We start from the raw sequence: 19479 nt of genomic DNA on the forward strand, positions 1-19479 counted from the left end.
TTTCAATTCTCCTCCCTATTCTGACATCATTCAGACATTTTCCTCCACTACTGCTTTCATTCTAGTCTTAGATGAAGAAGTGATCCTTCTGAATACCAAGGCAAACTCCTCTACATGATATGGATGGAAAACCAGCAAAGGAGACTGTGAAGGAATGGTCAGACACAAAGGAATGAAAATAGTGTCACATAATCTAGAGAGGAGAGAATATCCAAGAGAAGAGGGTGGTCTGTAGTATCATAGGTTGCAGAGATTAAGACAGATATTGAGTAAAGGTTATTAGTTAGATTTAGCAGTTAAAAGATCATGGGCATGTTTGGGAGATACTCCTTGATTTCCTCCCCTCCAGACTTCTCTATCATCCCTTAACTTTTATCTTCAATCTCTCTCTAATTAGTGGCTTCTTCCTTGATATTACAAACATGCCCATATGGCCTTCATTCTTATAGAATACTCACTTGATTTTACCATCCCCATTGACTATCTTCCTATACCACTCCTCTCCATCATGATTAAACTCCTTCAGAAAGGGATCTTAGTGACTCCACCTTCTTCCCTCTCATTCCTTTCTAAATTCTTCTGCAATCAGCTTCTGACTTCAGCAATCAACTGAAAAAAATTCTCTCCCAAACATGCCCATGATCTTTTAATTGCTAAATCTAACTAATAACCTTTACTCAATATCTGTCTTAATCTCTGCAACCTATGATACTACAGGCCACCCTCTTCTCTTGGATATTCTCTCCTCTCTAGATTATGTAACACTACTTTCATTCCTTTGTGTCTGACCATTCCTTCACAGTCTCCTTTGCTGGTTTTCCATCCATATCATGTCCATTCACTATAATGTCCCCTAGAATCCTGCCCTGGGCCATCTTCTCTTTCTCTCTTGGTGATCTCATCAGCTCCTAAGGACTTTATTATTACTATACAGATTATCCTAGATCTATCTAGCATTAGTGTCTCTCTGGAGCTATAGTTTCACCTGTCCAACTGACACTTGGATATCTTAAACTACCCCACAAGTACACCTAAAACAGAACTGATTATCTTCCCCTCCCCTCCAAACCCTCCTTCTTTCTGAACTTTCCTATGACTGTTAAGGGCTCTACAAACTTTCCAATCACCCAGGTTTGAACCTACATCTTATCTTCACTCTCACCCACATATTTAATCTGCTGAAAAATCTCAAAGTGACATCCTTCAGAGCAAGCTTCCAGTGAGGTGGCTGTCATTATTCTGCCCCTTTCTATCTTAGCTCGCTGCCCCCCTCGCCACTGCACCTGATCAGGATATCTGGGCTAAAGACACCAAACCTTTCCCAACAAGGAATCTCAATCAAGAAAATATAAAGAGACTATAGCTTTGGCTGTTCCAAAATGAGAAAATGGAGACAAGCTGTTACTCTAAACAGTTTACCTGCAACTTACTGTCCATAACGTTTTTTTACATGACCTAAAGGTGATTTTAACACGAATGGTTTTAACACTGATGATCCTTGGCATATACAAATTTAGGGTTACAGTCTATCAATAAGAAACTGCAAAACGATTGAAGGGAAGTGAGAAGAAATTTAGAAGACAAAAAGGGCAGATTTCCAGTCAATGTTCCTAAAGAGGGAGACAGAACAGTATAACATTTGCTTTGGAGATCTGTAAGAAACCTCCTGCTTTTCAAATACAGAAAATCATAAGAGCAAAATCTGTTGTCAATTTTTCAATTAAAAAAAAAGCCACAAGGATGCTTTGAACTTGGATGGGTTTTTTCCCCTCTATTTCAGCATTTCTCACAAAATTCAATGTGGACAACTAATGTGAATTTGAATGTCATAGGACACTTGCAAACCAAGTGTCTTTCCTTTGTTAACAATGTCTCAGCTCCAAAGCAATAGGATTTGTGGGATGTCTGCTTTCTGTGACCATTCAGTATGTTGCAATATACTTTGATATGCTGCATGCGTCAAAAAATTCTAATGATTTTTAATTGTATTGTGAGGATAAAGAACTTGCTTCTTAACAAACAACAACATTTTGAGCCTCATCTGAACTCCCCATGAAATAATGACTGATTACTCATACAAAATGTATTAGGAATTAGACATGTTTGGTTTCTTTTAAAATATAATTAGTATATGGATTCGAAAGAAAATTGTGTTTTCAAGAAAGACAATGGTGGGCTTAAGTAATGCCGGAAGAGACAAAATTTGGCAAATCTGCTTGCAGGCAGGAATTTTTTTTCCCTGTGAAATCATCTATGCATTTGGGCTTTTGTTTGTTGAACAACTGTGCAATTGTAATGTGCCTTTTAGGTTTAGTTGGGCCTGGGATGGAATTTTCATACAAGCCCATCTATTTATTTAATTCATGGTTTAAAGAGTTCTGTGATGGTGAAAACCTATTTTTGTTTCTACAAGGTTATGTGAATTTTTCTTTTTCTTCCTTTAAAATAAGTTTCTTTTCTACCAATTACATGTAAAAGCAATTTTAACATGTATATGAATTTTTCAACATGAATCCTTTGCAAGAAGATTTGATTCTATGTAACAACATACATTTCTTCTTGAAATGAAATTTGAAGCTTGCCATCTAGGGGAAGGGGTGGAGGGAGGGAGGGGAAAAATTGGAACAAAAGTGAATGCAGGGATAATGTTGTAAAAAAAAAAAATTACCCTGGCATGGATTCTGTCAATATAAAGTTATTATAAAATAAAATAAAATATTAAAAAAAAGAAATGAAATTTGAAGCTACTTTTACAATTCTTCTGAAGATAGGCTAGTGAAACTTTACTGTATTTTTTTTCTTTTTTTTTTTCTGAGACAATTGGAGTTAAGTGACTTGCCCAGGGTTACACAGGTAGGAAGTGGTAAGTGTCTGAGGCTAAATTTGGACTGGGGTCCTATATTCACTGTGCTACCTAGCTGCCCCTATTATACTGTTTATTGCATTAATAAATTATAGTTATTATTTTGGGGGAAAAGAATAAGAGGACAAAATGAAACAGAAAAAAATTCGCCAAGCACTTCCTGAAAGAAACCCTAAAAAGAAAACTCCTGAGGATATTATAGCTAAAATCCAGAATTTCCATGTCAAAGTAAAAATACTCCAAGATGCCAAAAAGAAAGAATTCAACTACTGAGAAACCACAAACAGGATCATACAAGATTTAGCAGCCACCACCATAAAGGAGTAGAGAATTTGGATATAATATTTCATGAGGCAAAAAATTTGGGAATATAGCTAAGAATAACATAATCAGAAAAATTGTGCATAATGTTACAAGGGATAAAATGGATCTTCAATGAAATACCTGGCTTCAAGGTAGTTACTGATTAAAACAAAAAAAAAAATTTTTAATCTTCATAACATGGCCCATTTCCTCTTTTCCTATCTTCTTTCATTCTATTCCCCTCCATACTAGCTATACTAGCCTACTTGTAGCTTCTCAAATATGATGCCTTTTTACCTTTATATGGGTTCTCTCCTTATGCCATGAATGCTTTGTCTCAAAATCTCTGCCTCCTGGCTTCTCCTGGATTCTTTTAAGGCAGAATTTAAATCTCATCTTTTGAAGGTGGCTTTTCCCATTTACCTAAGCTGCTAGTGCTTTCTTCTTTCAGAGGATTTACAATCTACTATAGATATGTTGTATACATATACAGTTATTTAGCTCCCACATGACAATGAGTGATTTGTCTACCTAGTATGTGCCACAGGCACTCAGAATAGTTCTTCAAGGATTCAGAAATAAAGCATGATTTTTGGATCAGTCAGCATCACTCACTAAAATGAGCTGGCATTCCCAGGTAGTAAACAAAGGCCAAAACATGCTAGCTTAGACAGCTCAGAGAAGGTTAGTGAGTGGGGATAACTATCCCTGCAAAGCTATAGGGAATTGGAGATGGGACACATTGGCTCAGAAACCAGTTGGATCACCTGAGACAGAAAAGCAGACAAACCTGTTTTAGACCTAATGAGTCATCATCCTCTGGGGGGAAAAAAAAAAAAAACAGTTTCTTTCTCCTGTTTCCAGGTTTAAGGGGATTTCCTTCAAAACTGATCAGCGTTGATCTGCTTTTCAGAGTAGCTCTGCTTCTTAATGATGTGGCAGATAATTTTCACTTGTAACAACTGCCCATAACACTATAATTCTCTTAATCTTACAAAGCATTTTTCTCAAAACAGCTCTGGGAGACAAAGAGGGAAAATATTCTTTACACATGAAGAAAGAAGTAAAAAGTCTCTTTCCCTCTTTAGTAAGGGCTGGAGTCAGGTTCTCATCCAGCCCTTCGGACTTCAGTTTCATTCAATCTACCCAGCATTTATTAAAGTGATTATCAAGGCACAATGAAAAGCATTGAGGACACAAAACCAAAAAAAAAAAAAAAAAAAGTTCTTCAGATCAAATAGTTTACATTCTACTGGGAGAAAATATATACAATATTTAGTAAATACAAAAATGTATATACAAATTAAAAACAAGGTCATTTTGAGGAGGGTGGAAACATTGCTATACTACAGGCAGCTTGGATGGGGGAAAAAAACTTGTTATTTAAATTTATTTAGTTTACTTTATAAATTTATTTTATTTTATGTATTTAAGGAGATTATTGAGAAAAGGGGTCCCAAGATTTCACTAGACAACTGACGGGGTCCTTGAGATCCCAAAAGGTAAAGAATCCCTGTTGTAAAAAAACCAGTCTATGAGTTCAGCCTTCTAGAGAATCAGGGATTCCAAGATGTGGAATAGAAAATATAGAATACCCAAAATATGATCCTAGAATCTCTTCCTTGGGTCCTTACAGAGAATAAGAGTTGGAGAATATGATCAGATATTAACATAGGCAGCATCAGTCCATAATATCAAACAATATACACATGTGTGTATATGTGTAGCTACGTATGTATGCATACTATGTGGTTTGTAGTTGTCTATTATATATATATATATATGTACACACATATACATATATATATATTTACATACAAATGTATGTATACTATATGGCTTGCCATTGTCTACTATACATACATATATGTGTGTGTGTGTGTATATATGTATATACATACCCCATGTATTTTATCTATATCTATATATATATTATATCTATATCTATCGACAGATAGATATAAAGATATAGATATATATATATACACACACACACACATACATACATACACACACATATACACCCACACACCCATATACCCTCAACAAAACCTCTGTTTTCAAGTCATTCAGAGTAAAGTTATTTGGTACCACTCCATCAAACCCTTGTCTCCAAAGGAAAAAAGTGGCCAACTTTGTCCCTAAGGACTTTTCCCAGACTAGGATCAGAGTCTTTCCTCCTCCTTAATAGAGAAGTGAACCATTGACCCCAAATTCATCTTCTGCTTAGGTCACTAATAACAATAATGGCTTTTAAGGTTTTCAGGTTTACAAAGCACTTTATACATATTGTTTCATTTCATAATAAGCAATTTATAATGCTTAAAGATTTGCAAAGAGTTTTATGATGAGATAATAGTTATAGAGAATTTGGCACAGTGCCTGTCATATAGTGAGCACCATATACTGTAAATGATAACTATGATGATGATGATATCCCAACAACTTCATGAGCTTGATGGTACTATCAGATGAAGGAAAGAGATAGAGACAGAAAGATAAAGTTAAGAAAGGAGGGACAGAGAGAGACAGAGAGAAACAGAAAATCATAGAGGGACAGAAAGAAGGGGGAAAGGAAAGGAAACAGAAAAGGGATGAAAAAGACAGAAGAAAGGAGAGAAATAGGAAAGACAGGAGAGATAAAGAGAAAGAAAGAGAAGGGTGGAAAGAGGTAGAGAAAGAGAGGGAAAAGATACACAGAAGGAAGAGATCAAGACAAAAAGGGAGATACAGAGCAAGTAAGCATGATTAGGTTGTTATTCAGGAAAGGTAACAAGGAACTAAAGGTTCAGAATTTCAAATGCAGCCCATTGGGCAGTCACAAGATATCATGAGAGATCACTAGAATAAGAATCAGAAAAAGTGGGTTCAAGTGCCAGCTCTGGCCCTAATTGTGAGAAACTGAATATATTTAGGTATCTATTATATGTTAGATCTTGGGCTGAGAAGGTAGATGTGATAAAATCCCTGCTCTCAATGGACCTATAACTTAATGCAGAGGTTTTAGATCTGTAGTTCTCAAGCTCCCAAAGAGCCCAAGGACAGATTTCAGAGAGTCCCTGAACTTGTATGGGAAAACAGTTAAATTTTTATATCACTCTAAGGAAGTGAGAGAAGAGGATAATATAGTGCCTACTGTGTGCCAGGCACTTTGCTAAGCAGTTTTTACAAATATTATTTCATTCTATCCTCACAGGGAGATAGGTGCTATTATTTACCCCATTTTACAGTTGAAGAAACTGAGGTAGGAAGCGATTAAGTGTTTTACCCATGGTCACATAGCTAGCAAGTATTTGAGGCTGGATTTTAACTTAGGTCTTCCTGACTTCAGGCCCAGAGCTCTATCCATTGAATTACCAATTTCCTCTATAAATAATTGGTTTCCTTTGTAATCCACTCTACTGACTGCCAAAAGGGCACAAAAAATAAAATAAGAAAGATCTGATCTGATGGGACTTGTTGAAGAATTAAATGACAGAATGAAAAGTTGGGCTGATCATATAGCAAAAGTAAAGGATGGAAAGTTGCCAGAAGGCTCTGCCAAAATTCTCTCAATGTCAGGAGAAACTGAGGAAGACATCCAGCATAGTAAATGAACTCGCTTATATCAATAAGCGGATTTGCCTATTGGCAAATAGGAGGATTTGCATAAAAGTTAGTAGGGATAGGCTGGCATGAATGGGTTTGGCTTTAGGAAACTTCCAACTCAAAAACAAATACATTTCAGTATTTGAGTGTTAATAAAATTAAGAACTGCATTCCCTTTTTTCTCTCTCTGATCTTGGTGCCCTGGGCTGTTTTTGTGATTTGTGAATTGCAGAGCTCTATGGGAGTTGTATCTGCAAGATCTGAACACAAGGGATGTCTGAGTTCTGTCTATGTAAAAAAAAGAAAGAAAAAAAATGAAGTTTAGAGGTAGGAGCTTCCCCATGATCACATAGCTAATAAATGCTAATATATGCCTGTGCTCTAGCTGGATTATATATTATCTTGCACTGTTCACTCATTGTTCCTTTTGAGAATGATTGTCTCTCCGGCTAAAGCATCTATTCCTTGGCTGGCAATACTTCTCGTACTCAATTTGTTGAGGACTTGTTGATGTTCCCTATTTTTAATGTGACTCTTGGCAGAGACTGCAGAGCCTAATGGAAAGAGAACTGTTTCTGGGGAATAGGAGATTCAGGTTTTGTTCCAGGATGAGGCTCCAATTTCTAGCCCCATGACTCTGGGCAAGTCACTCTACTTAGTCTCTGAGATGTCTACTGCAGAAGGAAGAAGGCAAGACAAAAGGAAGCATTGTGGGGAAGTCTGAAGTTTCATTTTGGATGGCAATGGCTAAGAAGGCTGGGGCCAAGATGAAACCCTGTGAAGAGATGGTTGTCATAGGTTGTCTTTCTTCTTCTGGAAGGACAGGATACTGCTGAAACTCCTTTGCTCACAAAAAGCTGCAGGCTGATGATACTATTATCTTGAGCAAGAGAACTTGCCCATTCTTAACTGCTCTTCTATGGCCAGGACCAAGTCTAGCTCTAGAGAGGGAGTGACAATCTGAAACCATCTTAGATGGTGCAGACTTTTTTGTGGTTGTATGTGTTTTTATAAATGTATGCTTTACATGTACACACGTATGTGCATGTGTATACATGAATACATGTGTGTATGCACAAGTAAATGTATGTATATGTTAGGAGGCTCGTGGGAATGTTTGTCCATGAGTGTAAGGATGCTTAAGTAAATGTACATATTCCTATATGCAGTGAGTCTATGGAGGGAGGCAAAGGGGGAAGAATAGGAGCACTTACAGATATGTGTAGATCTGGGAGAAGGACAATGTCAGAGACTCATACATGAAAGGATCATTCTAGGTCATCCAGTCAAATCATTTTACAGTTAAAGAAACTAAGGTCAAAATGAATTAAATGACTTGCCCACCACAACAAAGATGGCACAATGAAGATCGGAAACTAGACCCTCTCACTCTAAATTCTGTGTTCTTTCTTCTGTACCCCACTGCCACTATGAACATATCTGGAAGCAGTATATATGGGTGAGCAGGTGTGCAACAATGAGCAGATGTAGAAGCAAGTAGATGTATGGAGAGCACGGACAAATAATATGGAAGAGTTTAGGGCGTGAAAGGTACTGGAGTGTAGGTTTAGGTGGGGGTGACATTGCACTCCAAGTATATCACTTTCTTGTCTTATCTTATCTCTTCTCAGTAATATGTCCTAATATAAGACAACAAGATTTTTTTTAAGACCAAAAAAGCTTTCATCATATAGATGTCTCTCATATAAGTGACAGCAGTAAAAGGCTGGAGTGACATTTCATGAAACAGAACATCTAACTGATAATAAGAAAAAGCTCATTCAGAAGAAAAAGATGAGAACACGTTTAATCCCATCTTGTAAGGATAAATGGAATCACAGGTTACCTCCAGACTTGAAGATATGTGTGTATATATGTGTGTCTGTGCGAGAGGGAGGGAGGATTATATGTCTGTATAATTTTATCATGAGAATTGTGTGTGCTCATATGTATATCTCAGAATATGGATGGTGGCTGTACATACTCTTAGTTCAATGGAAAAAATACAAAAATGCAATTCAGAATACCTAAGCCAAGAATTCTTAACCTAGTGTCCATAGTTTTTTGGGGGAGGGAGATTGAAAAAAACCATAACTTCATTTTCTTGCATGTCCCCAATGCCTGGAATTCTCTCACTCATCATCTCCACCTTCTGACTTCCCTGGCTAGCTTTAGGTACTAAGTCAAATCTCATTTCCTATAGGAAACTTTTCCCCATCCTCCTTAATGCTACTGCCTTCCCTCTATTGTTTATCTCCAATGTACCTTGAGTATCTGTGTGTGTTTATGTACATATGTGTGTGTATGCATATACACATAAAAATATTATAGGGTTATATATGTAACTAGATATAGATACAATATATTTGCATACACAGCTTATTTGCACAGTCATTTGCTTGCTGTTTTCCCCATTAGACTATGAGCTTTTCAAGAACAGGGACTATCTTTTATCTGTCTTTATATTGCTAACATTTAACATTGCTCCTGGTACAAAGTAAATGCTTAATATATATCTATTGCTATTGAGCTATAAGAAATGATGAACAGATAGATTACAGAAAAACCTAGAAAGACTTACATGAACGGATGCTTAGTGAAGTGAGCATAAAAACTGTGTGAAGATCAACTATGACAGAAAGTTTATTTAGCTCTTTATTTTTAGCTCTTCTCAGCAATACAGTGATCCAAGACAATTCAAAAAGACTCATAATGCAAAATGTTTTCCACATTCAGAGAAAGAACTGTGGAGTCTGAAGGCAGATCAAAACATACTATTTTCACTTTTTTTCATTTTTTTTTTCCTTTGCTTTTGTTTTTCTTTCACAACATGACCAATGTGGAAATATGTTTTACATGATTGCACATGTATAATCTCTATCAGACTGCTTACTGTCTTGAGGGAGTGGGGAGAAAGGAGGGAGAAAGAAAAATTTAGAATTCAAAAATCTTTCCAAAAAATGAATGTTGAAAATTATTTATATTTTAATTTAATAGTAAATGGGAAAAATATTATTAAATTAAAAAAAATAAATATCTATAGACTTGATTGACCTCTGACTGCAACATTTCTTTCAAATATTTAAGCACATTATTCTTGGGACAGCTGTGTGGCACAGTGAATAAGGTACTGGCCCTAAAGTCAGGAGGATTTGAGTTCAAGTCCAGCCTTAGACACTTGACACTTACTAGTGTCACTTAGCCCCAATTGCCTCACTGGCACCCCCCAAAAGAAGACAAGTTAGTGGCAAAGCCAGAAGTAGAACACAAATTTCCTGATTCCCAGGCTGATCATTATTCATTCCATTATACAATGTTGAGCTCTCATGTTAATTCCTGCTCTTCTTATTTCTCTTTTTTTTCTTTTTCTTTTTTTCTTTTTCTTTCTTTTCTTTCTTTTTTTTTTTCTTTTTCTTTTTTTTTTTTTTTTTTGCTGAGGCAATTAGAGTTAAGTGACCTGCCCAGGGTCACACAACTAGGAAGTATTAAATGTCTGAGACTGGACTTGAACTCAGGTCCTCCTGACTCAGGGCTGGTGCTCTTATCTACTATACCAACTAGCTGCCTCTTGCTCTTCTTATTTCACAGAGCCTTGATGACCAAACACATGTAATGATTTCCCAACATCATTATTCCTGCTTCAGTGCCAGAATCTGAACAAAGACATAAATTGGAAGGAACACAGCTTTCAGCCTAGAGGCTCACTGGGCTCTCTGAGCATCTCTTGAGTCTGGATGCTAACAACTCCTAGCCATGTGACATTAAGTCTCTGAGTCTGTTTCTATATCTATAAAATGGAGCCAATAATCCTCACCCTCTCTGCTTCAAAGGCTGCTGCATGGACAGTCCTGAGTGCTTTTTGGGAGGTTGGGAAGAGGTTAGGGAAGCAGGTTAGACCTATGACTTGATTTCATTAGTGTGGAATTCTCTCTATAATTGCAGAAGAACAACTGAATCACTTGTAATCTTAAAGGATATTGAGAAATTAAGTAACAAACTTGCCCATAGTCTCACAATCAATATGCTTCAGAGGTAAGACTTGAACTTCCTGACTGAAAAGCTAAAACAGTATCCAATCTGTCAGGTTGCCGCATAACAATTTATTACAATTATCTCATTTTCCTCATCATCATCATCAGTTACACCAAGATCATACTTAATGAAATTTATAATAGAATAAAGATATTAAAATGTGGGGTTTTATGTCAATATGAAGCCTGCAGAGATCTTTATGTGTAGTTTGTGGAGCCCTGTTTCTATGTGAATTTTAGTACTGTAAGGCAGTACAGTAGAGGGAGTTCCTGTTATCATTTAATTATATTCTCATCACTGGCTGTCAAATGGCATTCAAGGCCTTCCACAAGGCATGCAAGTTGAGGTCCTCGATTTTCTGACAGAAACAAGTTCATTCCTTGGCAGGAATGTCAGAGAGATTTTCTATTCAAATACAAATTGGAGCAGATGAACTCTAGGGTGCCATCCAGTTTTGAGAGTCCAAGATTTTCTGTGATACTTCTCCAGTGTAGCTATAGGAAGGTAGATAGATAGTACAGTGGATAAAGCACCAAGTCTGGAGTCAGGAAGACCTGAAATTGAATCTAGCTTCACTTATTAGCTGTGTGACCCTGGGCAAGTCATTTAACCCTGTTTGTCTCAGTTTCTTCATCTGTAAAATGAGCTGGAGAAGGAAATGGCAAACCACTCCACTCTCTGCCAAGAAAACCCAATGGGGTCATGAAAAATGAGATACTAATGAAACAAATGATTAAGTATAAGCTATGGCAAAATCACTTGCCAACTGTCTTATCAATAAAATGGAGATTATCACACTTGTATTACCTATCTCAATTTCAATCTAAAACAAGGTGTGATGTTTAATAAATGTTCAACTGAACTATCTTTTTATAAATGTGTTATCATTATAATATTCGGAAAATAAGTCATTTCTCCAACATCCCTCCCTTTCCCTTTCACATACATCATCTTTGGCCACATTCCAACAGCTTGAATGAGACAATGATTTTTATAATACAATTCTAGAGGCACCAGTAATCTCTATCACATTCCCTCCTCATTCCCCTAGAATCTACTCCCAGCCTATTATTGATGCCTGAAATTCTACCATTAGAGATAAATTCTTTTGGCCAAAGAAAAACACAAGTATCCATGGGAAGAATGTTAGGCAGCAAATGGTTCATACCACAGCATCAGGCCCTGGGCCCAGAATGGCACAGGAAACAACAGAATCCTTTGGAAAAGAATAAAAAGGAAGTTTACATGGTACAGCCCAGTGGAAAAAGCTGGCCTGGGAGTCAGAGCATCAAGTTTTGGGTCCCTGCTCTACTATTCACTGACTATGAAGCCTCCCTGGCCCTGAGATCATCACCTATCAAATAAGCAGAGGTGGTGAAAGTTGGAGGGGAGGATGAGACAGAGACTTGGCTGAGCTTTGTGACAACAGCTCCTTTCCACTTTGCCAATCTAACATTCTATGACTATAGTTGGGAGGGCAGTGTCTGTGAAGCATCAATCTTTGTATTCCTAGCCTTGAGCAGGAGACTTAGTAGTTAAAGTGAATTAAATTATGGCCCGGGACAAAGAGACTTTTCTGAGGGAAGAGCTGAATAGCCAGAAAGAATTCAGTCAATGCCAAAGGGGTGAGAAATCATTATTCAATTTAATTCAGTTCAGCTAATACTTATGAAGTGCCTACTGTGTGCCAGGAACTGTCCTTGGTGCTGGAGATACAAAATCAAAAGTCTCTGACCTCAAAGAACTTACTCCCTTTTGTGGGAATACATGGGCATAGAGAAGCGGATACAAAATATATATAAGGTAAATGTAAAAGGATTTGTCAGGGAAGGCTTTATCAGTAACAGTTTTATTTATGTTAGAGAACATGATTGAGCTGAATTCTGAACTAAGAAAGGATTCTAGAAAAGAGAGGTGAGAATAGAATTCCCAATCCCTCTATTTTTGTCCGCCTGCATTTTTGATTTCCTTTACAGGTTAATTGTATACTATTTCAAAGTCCGATTCTTTTTGTATAGCAAAATAACTGTATGGATATATATAGAGAGAGAGAGAGAGAGAGTATTTAACATATACTTTAACATATTTAACATGTATTGGTTAACCTGTCATCCGGGGGAAGTGTGTGGGGAAGTAGTGGGAAAATTGGAACAAAAGGTTTTGCAATTGTCAATGCTGAAAAATTACCCATGCACATATCTTGTAAATAAAAAGCTATAATAAAAAAAATTACCCAAAAAATAATTGTTTAGTTGAAAAAAAGAAGAGAGGTGAGAAAAAAGGAATATCCCAGACATAAGAAATACATGCAAAGACAGGAGAGGAATAGAATAACAGGTCTAGTAGGAAATATAGTTTGGAGTATAAAGTATGTAAGGGATAATAAATAAGTCTAGGAAGATAGATTGGAACCAGAAGGACAAAGGCTTTCCACATTGGGCCATTTGAGCTTGTCATTTATCCTATAGGCAATATGAAAGGGACAAGGGGTCATAGGATCCTTTTAGAGCTTGAGGGATGAAAGGGACTCCCAGGGATCACCTAGTCCAGACAGACGGACAGACAGACAGACAGACACACACACACACACACACACACACACACACACACACACAGTATCTATCAGAGGGGGAAGTCAATGCTTATTAGAACTCAGTTGTTTATTAGAAAGGGATTGAAGGTAAGTAGAGGGAAAGGTAAAATATTCTCTAGTTTAGTGACCTTAGGCAAGCCACTTTGCTTTTCTGACCTTAAGTTTCCTCTTCCATAAAAAGAGGAAGCTTGCTTGGACTTTGAAATCATTTCAGATTTTAAAACTCTGATCCTATGTCACTTTCTAATCAGGAAGTTTCCTCAAGTTCCTTTAATATCCTAAGGGAGGTAAAAAAATACAATGAACACTGAACTTGAAATCAAGAGACCTGAATTTTAAGTTTTGACCACAACGTTTACCAGCTATGTAACCATGAACAAGCCACTTCATCACTTTTTAGTCTCTGTTTTCCTCAACTGTAAAATGGAGTTAATACTTGCAACACCTCTCTTATAGGGTGATTATGAGAATGGTAAGGAACTTGATATAGACATATGGTTTTTAATTCTTGTTATTATGAACAGTATGATACAACAGAAAAAGTACTGACTCTAAATCAAAGGACCCAGGTTCAAATGCTATCTTTGATGCATACTGCTTGTGACTTTAGGTAAGTATCTTTGGGCCTCAGTTTCCTCATCTATAAATTGGGAGGGTTGGCTTAGACTTAGACAGCTCGCTAGGCCCCCTGCCTCTAGCCTTTGAGACTATGATTCTATATAGAGCTTTATAGCCTCTAACATTCAGTGTTCTAAAATCCCTTACAGTTCAAACATTCTGAATCTTCTGTTCTACCATTCTGTGTTCTAAGGTCACTTTGACCTCAAGGATGCTTCTATTCATTGAAACTTCCAGGTCAGAAAAAAGATTTACTTAGCCATTCATTTAAGCAGAAGGACTTTGTTTTACAAAGGACTCTCCATGCATGCACATGCACATATATATACAAACAGACCTCAATTTCTCTTTTAAATCAATTGAATTCAATAAATATTACAAAGTAGAAACAAACTGCAAAACAAACTTTTTTCGAGAAAATGATATTCTATTGTTTCAGGTCAACTTCCACAAAGAGACTAAAAAAAGACTTAGGCTTCTGCTTCCAATTGAGATGTCTTTCTTCATACAGCGAGAATAATGTATTTGAAAGAATCAGCATCAAAGAACACCTTAGTTAGAACAGGCTTTGTTATTGCTACTGTTTAGTCATTTTAATCATGTCTGACTCTTCATAATCCCATTTGGTATTTGCACCAAATTATATTGCAGAGATATTTGGAGTGGTTTTCCATTTCCTTCTCCAACTCATTTTACAGATTACAAAACTAAGTCAAACAGGATTAAGTGACTTGCCCAGGGTTATATAGCAAATAAGTATCAGAGGCTAGATTCAAATTCAGATCTTTCTGACTCCAAGCCAGAGCAGCGTCTCCAAGGATCCTTCCAACTTGGAGAGTGACCTAGATTTGCCCTCAGTCACTTGAACCCAATCTCGGTTACATTCCCAAATTTTTCCACCCATTTCAGATCAGATCCAATGAGGCAAGGATGGGAAGAAAGAGGAAGAAGCATAGATTACAATTCTACTAAGGAGAATTTGAACTAGGGAGTGTGCATATCTGTTTACACCAGGAATGTGAACCTCCTGAGGGCAATCCAATCTTTCCTACACTATTAGGATTCACTACTATTAAAAAGATGAGCTGCCACTATTAACATTTTCTGTGAGTCATAGACTCATTTGGCAATCTGGTGGAGCCCCTTCTCAGAATAATGTTGTTTTAACTGCATAGAATACAAAGGAAACTAATTAATATTGAACTAGTTACCAAAATTCTTAAAAATTAAGTAGAAACGAACCCCAGACATAAAGGAACATCTCCAAATTAACTATCCAATTCAAGATGAGCTCTCAGGGACAGCTGTTCTTTCTCCCCAGGCCCATAGAGGATTCCTCCTTTGGAATGCCCTAATCCTTTTCCCTCTAAAATTGGGTTCCAGTCTCCTCCAGCAAGCACATCTTCCACTACTTTCCCCTTCCAATTCCATGGACTCTTTATTTTAGTCAATATGGATAGCTCACTGCTGCTTCTCTTCATCTTCTCCTCCAACCACAGCCAGTTTCTATGTCTGCTCATGTCACCATTGTCCCCAAACTCTGCTCCTTATCCTTCGAGGCCTAGATCAAAGGCTTTTTTTTTTTTTTTTTCTGTGAAGCCTAGCATTCCATATTCCTCTAAGGCCCTTATCAATTTCTTTCTTATTTTTCTGCCCTTTCCTTAAAAGTGCTTGTCCAATGTCTCACTGTGCCATGGAGGTGAACCTGAGGCTCTCAAAGGTTTTGTCCCAAGGATGAAGCTAGGAAGTCTTCCAGTACAGGCCCAGCAATTTAGTCAGGCTCTCAACAAGCATTTAAGCACTTTACATGGGAGGCACTATGCTAGATTCCACAGATACCAAGAAAAACAAAAAGACAATCTCTGCCTTCAAAAAGGTCATGTTCCAATGAAGGAAAGAATATGCAAACAAGTATATACATACATACATATATATACACATATATATATATAATTATAAATATTTCATATATGATAATGGGAAATAATCTCAGGTAGAGATTATGTATCTCTTTCATTTGACAACCAGGATAACAAAACATGGGGAGATGTATCATGGGAAAGTTTATCATAAGAACATTGGCTGACACCAGGGGATGACTTTTTCTTCCTAAAGCAGTCCATAAAATCATTCACTAAGGAGTCGAGATTTCTATCCACACTGATGAAATCACAGTTCCTAGAAGTACTGAAATACACTACTAGATTATAAACCACACGAAGACAAGAATTTAATTAGCTGTATTTGTAATCTCATCCCCCTAATCCCAAAGATCAGAACATAGGGCTTTGTACATAATAGGTACTTTACAAATGTTTGCTAAAAGATAGAGAATGTTCATAATCCTCACTGGCTCCTTCTAGATGCAAAGCACAATATGAAGTAGGAGTAAGATAAAATCCCAATCATTCTTCAAGGATTCCCTCCTCCATGAAACCTTCTCACATCTTTTTCTCCTCTCAAATTTCCTAAAGCATTTGAGACTATATGACACATTTTTAGCACACATCAAGCAGCCAGTTGAGTTTCCTTTAGTCATAATTAATGTTAATTTATTATAATATCATTATAATTTATTTAATATAATTTATTGTTTAATAATAAAATTAACATTAATAATGAATCACTTCATGAAAATGATTAATTACTTATGATTATAATAATTAATGTTTATGCAGCAGTTTGAAGTTTGCAAGGTATTTTATGTGTTATTTTATTTAATCTTCATAACAGTCCTGGAAGGCAGGACTCATTTTACAGAGGAGAAAACAGGCACACAGCTACTAAGTGTCTGCCTCAGAATTTGAACTGAGACCTTCCTAACTACAGGTCCAAAACCACGTAGGACCAGATGTATAAATTTTTTGAAGTCAGGACCACATACATCCTAGTACCATATTTTATTCTTCTTTTTCTTCCCTATTTCATACCTACTTATGGTGGATAGAAATGTTAAAGAGTGACTCTGGCTGGAAGCGGAAGTGATTCAAACATAGGAGCATGCAGTGGAACAGGTGAAGAGAGGCAAATTTAACAAAGTTAAGATTACTCCCACCTTTAAAAAAAAAAAAAGATTTCTCAGAGTTGTTCAGAGATAGTTTATTGTTTTAGAATTATAAGTTTCAAAGCTAGAAAGGATCACAGAACTGAATGATAGCACTGAAATATAAGAACATAGAGGGTCACAGCTGAAATGAATCTCAGAACATAAAATGTCATAGCAGTAACACAGAATTACAGAGAGAAATGATTTTGGTCATAAAATGTTAGAAGCTGGAAGAAACCTGAAAGACTCTAGTCCAACTCCTTCCTCTAGTGGGGGGACAGAGAAAGTCAATGATTTGACCAATATCATACAAGTTGCAGGATTTGAAACTAGACCCCCTGACTCCAAATCCAGTGTCCCGGATTGCCAGCATAGCAATAGAGATTCTCTTTCCTAATAGTAACTTAACTCTTCTCCTCCTTATCCCAGTCACTGGATGGAAATAATCATAGAGTACAGGAGTTACCCAGTACTTTACAAATGACTTCATGTTAGCTATTTGTGCACTGGATTCTCATAACTACCGTCTGAGGATAGCTATTATAGGTACTGGCATTATCTCCATTTACAAATGAAGAAACAAGACTAGAGAGGATAGACTTTTTGCTGGATTCTTAATTCTTTTCCCTCTAGTATTAGGAATTTATAGAGACTTGCCTTCTAGCCAGAGAAGGGACAGAAGTTCTGCCCTTCCTTTGGGGATCAAATCTCTAAAGATGGGGAACCAGGGAGCATGTGGAGCAAAGGAAATTATGTCTTTTTAAGGGTATTTTTTAAAGTTTATTATTACAACTTGCTTTAGCATACAAATCACTCCTTCATGGCTTCCCTCTTGCCAAGATAGCCTTATTATTCTCCTTTTAAAAAATCCTCCATCTAAACAAAACTGACTGATGGACCAAGCTTGACTGTCAGTCCTATTTTGCATCCAAAGGTCACCAGGAAATGAAGTCTTTAGAAAGGGGAGGCAACAATACTGCAGGACACTTGAGGAAGTATTAAGATTAGGAAAAAAGGAGGCTGATTGGCCCAGGGAGGAAAAGCTGTGAGCATGGAATCCTAGAAAAAGCCATGTATTTTAAATTCTCTCCCCTTCTTCTCCCTCTTCTCCCCAACAATAATCCACTACTAGCTGTGTGACTTTGGATGAATATAATGGATGAATAATTCAAGTTTTTCTTCTGGAGATTGCTAGGTGGCTCTCCTAGTGGGCCTGGAGTGAGGAAGACTGGAGTTCAAATGCAGACTCAGACACTAGCTGCAAGACTTTGGACAAATGATTTAGCTTCTCTCAGCCACGATTATGAAATGAGGAGTACGATAGAAAATATTTCACAGGGTTGCTGTGAGGATCAAATGAGAAAATATTTGGAAAAAGTGCTTAGCAAAATGTGTGGACATAATAAGTAGGTGTTTCATTAGTGAAGCTTCCCTTTACCTCATTCACAGTAACCCAGGGATAGTGCAAAGTACTATTTTTACCTCTACTTTACAGAACAAGCAACTGAAGCTCAGGAACTTACTTTCCCAGGATTATGCAGCTTCAGGGCAGGGATCTGATCCCAGGATTCCAGCGAACAATGCAACAGGCCTTCCACTAAATCCACACAAGTGACTTTAGTTCAGTGGGACTCGATTTCTTATAGGCTCTATAAAATGAGGGGGCTGGGCTCCAGAATCTCTGAGGCTGCTTCCAGCTGCAAATCGTCAGTGCACGGAGGGAGGAGGGGGCAGGGAGGTGGGACTTTTCCTCCATAACTCAAAACGAGGTCAGAGAAAGGAAAAAGAAAAAAAACAAAAAACAAGAGGGAGTGGGGAGGGAAGAAAAGGAATACCACCATCAAGGTTCAGCTCACAGAGCTCCCTGGGGTCTCTGCAGAGGCAGAGAAGGGGGGAGAAGGGGGATTGCGGTCACGGTCACGTAGTTCATAACCAAACAAATAGATTCCTTCCTTCGGCCTCCCTCTCCCACACTACGCAAGGAGGCCCCCTAACAGGGGGGGACACATCCTGGACTAAGGAGTCGTGATTTTTGGTTTCCGTCTCTGAATGATACACTGTCGCTCCATCTCTACGAATTCAGTTACACTTTCACAATCTCACCTCGCACTCCCTCAATTTGCCACACATCACACACTCTCCCAATCACACTAATCCCTTAGTCTCACACTTAGACCACACACTCACACACCTAGCATCCCTCAGTCTCACAGACCGCACACACTCTCAGCCCACCTCACCCAACACAAATTCACAATTATACACCCCCCACTCTCCCCGCATCCATCCCCCACCACTCTCACTCTCCTCCACACACAAACCAACCACACACACCGGGCGCTTTAGAGAAATCTGTTTCCTTTTAACTCTGTATCCCTTTTGCCAAGCATATAGTAGGTGCTTAATAAATTGACTCCCTCAAACACCACACACTGT

General features: G+C 37.6%; 1 protein-coding gene across 1 annotated transcript in view; it reads right to left on the bottom strand.

The window, feature by feature from the left end:
- CAPN5 (calpain 5) overlaps positions 1 to 19479 on the bottom strand; it is a 153267-nt gene that overhangs the window by 133114 nt on the left and 674 nt on the right. The gene's annotated exons all lie outside the window — the stretch shown is intronic.

The sequence above is a fragment of the Antechinus flavipes genome, chromosome 3 (genome assembly GCF_016432865.1).
Source record: "Antechinus flavipes isolate AdamAnt ecotype Samford, QLD, Australia chromosome 3, AdamAnt_v2, whole genome shotgun sequence".
Lineage (NCBI taxonomy): Eukaryota > Metazoa > Chordata > Mammalia > Dasyuromorphia > Dasyuridae > Antechinus > Antechinus flavipes.